This window comes from Amblyomma americanum, unplaced genomic scaffold (genome assembly GCF_052857255.1).
Source record: "Amblyomma americanum isolate KBUSLIRL-KWMA unplaced genomic scaffold, ASM5285725v1 scaffold_143, whole genome shotgun sequence".
Taxonomy (NCBI): domain Eukaryota; kingdom Metazoa; phylum Arthropoda; class Arachnida; order Ixodida; family Ixodidae; genus Amblyomma; species Amblyomma americanum.
In genome coordinates this window covers 91883-96545 of record NW_027526615.1, presented here as the reverse complement: position 1 = coordinate 96545, position 4663 = coordinate 91883, and the positions used below count along the sequence as shown (strand labels likewise).

The following is a 4663-nucleotide window of genomic DNA, read 5'->3' as shown; positions in this document are numbered from 1 at the left end:
ACAATACGAATACACCTTTCTGGCAACTTATTTGAGAACAAATAGATGCTCAACATTTACATCAGCTACAACAATATTTTGGCCGCTAACACCGGGTAGAACATGGACATTGGACACAATATTAGGCATATTACAAAGAAATAAGTCAAGAACATAACCTGTACCGTCATTTCGAGATGCCTTCTGGACGTACTGTGTAAATGTGTACTCGTCCAGAATATCAAAAAGTCGCATAAATTCCTGAAGTATACCTTGGTTCACTGCATGACCATTTAATATGTGGAAGATTAAAGTCATCCCTATCAAATTATGATCCCTATTAATCGTTTCAAGATACACAATCAATTAGCAAAACTTCTCGAATGATGTGCTAGGAGGCCTATAATATGAACCAACTATGACACTTTTCCCATTCTGCAGCAGAAATCTACAAAAAACACAATCAATGTCAGTAGCAGAACAATCCAACAATATACTAGGTATATCGGAACTTACAAGTACGAACACAGTATAAAGCAGATTGGTTTGGATATTTTATGACAGAGATGGTGGAGAGCAGGCTGAGGATGCACTCAAAGTCTGCACTCATAATCTTCTTGACGAGGAACTCGCCACTGAAACAGGTATTCAGAATGTGCTCATAGTGGTCCTTAAGATCAGTCAGCTTCTTAACTAAGCACAGCGAGTCTGCTTTGTCGCCGTCCTCCGCCATGAGTGATCTGCCCAGATCGCGCAGGTAGTTACTCACACACTCCGTAACTGCTTTGCAGCCGTTCTCTCAGCCGAAAAATGCGTGTGAGGTCCCCCACCCTTTGGTTCATCAATAAGGTCACGATGCCCGTGTCTTCCTGCGCCACGATGGCGTTCACGTGGCTGGCAACCAGCTCCTGGTAGACCACTTGCTGGATGAGGCGCTCGGTGCCGGGGTCCACGTAAAGCTTTGCCCGCTGCGTCTCTTCGTTAATACGTTGCTCTGCCATGTCGATGTAGTCGATCGCGCTCATTTACGCCAGCTGCTTTTGACTTTCGAGAGCACAGAATATACCTGACTCAGCCAAAAAGGGTCGCTCGAAGTCTTCCTTGTAGACCGATCTCGAATTGACGCCCAATTTTTCCAGCATCTGGCAGGCGTTCTTGACTGATAGCTTATCGACCATCTCGCCCTCGCGATCTCGGCCCATCGTTTGCAGGCGACACTCTTGCAGCTTGGGTTGCATGTCTCCGTGGCGCGCTACTTCGTCGCGGAAAAGAGGCACCCCGAGTTTGTGAACGCTGCACACTTTGTACCGTGACACGTGCGCCTGCTCCAAGTACCTGACGATGTCCCTGATCCGATTCACTCTTGTCCGATGGTCGTTCCAGGAATGATTTGGAGTCCGTAGGAAGGCGTCGTGAGGGGAGGCCAAGATGCCTGGCCGAACCTTGTTCACCGGGTGGTCGGTCACGACTTCATGCAGTCCGCCGTGCAGCAGTGCCCCTTGTTCCTGAACAACCATCGCGTAGGCACTGAGGTGTAGATCTTCGAGCTGCCACCGGCTCTCGCCCTTCTCCAGGATGCCTTGTGTGGCCCTCCGCAGAACCTGCCGGAGGTTCCCGGTGCCGCCGTCTCTCATCGTATGCGATGGGTCTGGAATCCGCACCACCTTAGCGTCCTCCTTCGCGAAGAACCAGGCCTAAATGTCCGTCCACCGCTAACGCGCTCGAACGCTCTTCTTCTTCTACTTCTTCTTCTTCCTCCTCACCTCAGTACACATGGCACATAAGCTTTTCTCGAGGCCACTGCACGTCTTCATTCTCTTCCATGCATGTTGTTGTTGCCTCAAATACGATGGCCCACGGTGGGGGATGGGCCAGGGTTTGGAGCAGATCCAATCAGGAAAAAACTCATCCCGGTTTATTTCAAGCGGTTAAAAAAATAGAAGAATTTCAGAGAAAACGAAAATCAAGAATTTCGAGAGATCTTAAGGAAATCAGAATGGAAATCGGGGAAACAAAGCTGTGTGGGTGGAATAATTAAGTTTAAAAGATTAATCAGAAAGAAAATAATTTTGTGAGGGAAATAAAGGCATCGAGAAGTTAATACAAAAATCTCCCGGAATCAATAATATACTTGTGAAGAAGCTGACACACCTGCCTAATGGCATGACCTTTGACGGTTCCACTGAAGGAGAGGAGGACGGGAATAGTAAAAGGCCGCCCTAATCGAGCGATGGAAGTTTGCTAAAGCTTAATTCTCTGCCGTGCAAACCGCCGGCAGTAGAGGATGTAATGATCTAACGCTTCAACGTCTCCGCATGACGCACAAAGATTCCACGGCGTGAACCGAGAACGTCATAAATAAAAATCGAGACGAGAAATTCTTCCTGCAGCTGCAGCTGCCGATCATTTTCTTCTTTACACTATGTCTATTGGAAGCGCATGAAGCCAATAAATAAGTATTTTAGTTTTCGATTTGAAGACACGCGGTGAAACGCGACCGTGCTCTTGATATCCGGACGCAAACATTCCAACTAAATATTGGTGTCATACTTGCTTTCCAAAGCCTAAAAAAATTAGTTATCAATACTGGTTTGGGCTATGAACTGGGGAAGGCCGTACAATAGCTTCTCTCGATATTCCAGAGAGTATGCCAAGTGAGCGAGGGAGATAGGAGAAAGGCGTACGGGAGGCAGGGAAAGGAGAACCAGGAGCAATTCCTCTTTTTCTAACCTGCACACGTAGAGGGGGATAAAGAGAGGAAAAGATTAACCCGCGTGTTCATGAGGGGCGAATGAAAAAATAAATAATAGAGGCACCAACACCGCGTCACAGCCGACCGCTCAATCCTGGAGCTTTGAAATATCGCAGTAGTGCGCAGGTGGCTTTTGGGCTGATTAAATTCGACGCCACATAGAATTTTCACGCAAGGGCGTCTTAAACTGAGAGGTGATCGTGCCTATCACCACCACGGACCCCAAGGCCGCATACTTAAGCCCTAATCCGCACCGTGGTGATAGGTTGCAAGGTGCCGTGTAGAAACCACAAACATAGGCGGTTGATCGGGGCCGTGGTCAAGCTCAGGCCGACGGGCTCCTCGTCTGTCTGCGGGGGCTCCTCTCCGTCGAAGTCTGCCCTCTCACGCAACAAAAGCAAGAACGGTTCCCCAAGTAATCCGCATAAAACTGATGTGTTGAAGGAGGCTGTCAAAGCCTCTTTCCTTTTACAGTAACCATGGCGGGGTTAAAAGTACTACGGTGGAATTGCCATTGAGTGGCATCCTATTTTCACGATTTACAGAACCTTTTCTCACAATTCGACCCAGACATAATTTCACTTCAAGAAACTTGGCTTACTCCTATTAGGTCATTCTCTCTCATGCGCATATTCCGAGTCGATCGCAATTGCGGCCGGGGTGGTGGCTTGATAACATTAATTTCTACAAAATTTATTCATCGGGCGCATGTGTCACACCAAATTCTAAGACCCGACTGCGAATTGTTGGCTGTTGATGTCGCAATTCCACAGTGCGCTCCCCTTACCGTTGCTAATGTTTACTTTCCTTGAGGTGTCCACAACACAGATCATATAAATGTTCTTTTGCGGTCTAACAATAGAGTGGGGACTGCTGGTGATTTCAATTTTCATCAAGTAATTTGGGGTTTTCGTACAGATGCATGTGGGCAGCTTCATTTGTCATTGATGTCGGCAAGAAACGTGCGTTGCTGTAACAGTCCAGGTGTTACTTTCATGCGTTCCGATTTTCGGCCTGTCATTTACTAAACATTGGCAGTGAACGTGGTGCAGGTTTCTTCGTGGTCTACAGTGGATTGTGGTACTTCCAGTGATCACTTTCCGATCACTTTCACCATAGCAGCTTCTCCCTTCAGGGCGACTGCTTCTCCACAAAATTCGTAAACCACACATCTTTAAAAAAAAACTAGTGTGATCCTCTTTCTCCTTCATTGCATCTTCTGATAACTTGTATCGTGCTCAGCAACTTCTCTATTCCGTGTTAGGGGCCTCTGAGCGCTCCGTGTTCACGGTGCAATCTACGGTCAAAAAGAAACAGCCCTTCCACCAATGGAAAAGCCTCTCTCATAACGACTGCCTGCGGAATTGGACAAATTAGAAATTTTTCGCGGCTTCATTTAAAAGGACCATCGGTAAGGCGAAAGAGGAGTACAATGGGAATTTGAACAGTTATCTATCAAGCACAAAGAACCGCAAAGCTTTCTAGCGATTCATGGAACGCAGCCATTATACGCTGTGATCTTATGTCACACAGTCAGTGGTGTTACCACCCCAGGGTGCAAAAAAAAATAAACAACTTGACCAGATAGCACAAGGCCTTTCTCTGCGCTTTCGAGCGTGGTTTGGTGGCTCCATTCGTACTACCCCCTCCACGCGCAGACTTCATTTTGGTTACACGTACCCTCTGAGTTATTTTATTTATATACAATACTGCCAGTCTCAGTAAGAGACCGTAGCAGGTGGGCAACCAGTACAATATAATGTTAAAAACACAAAAGAGAAATTACAAGCAGATCAACAAAAAGAACTCTTACAATACGTGTTACATAACTACTAGCAGGCAGGTTACTAAAGAATACCTTTAAGAATCAGAACTGTAACAAAAAAGAAAACAAGTACAGCAGCAGTCATTCATGCCAGCAAGCATGCTAGT

The 4663-nt window shown here is 46.6% G+C and overlaps 1 pseudogene; it reads right to left on the bottom strand.

Moving 5' to 3' along the window:
• Positions 1-1004: 1004 nt before the first annotated feature.
• On the bottom strand, positions 1005-1613 carry LOC144112450 (cullin-3-B pseudogene; annotated as a pseudogene).
• Between the last annotated feature and the right edge of the window lie 3050 nt (positions 1614-4663).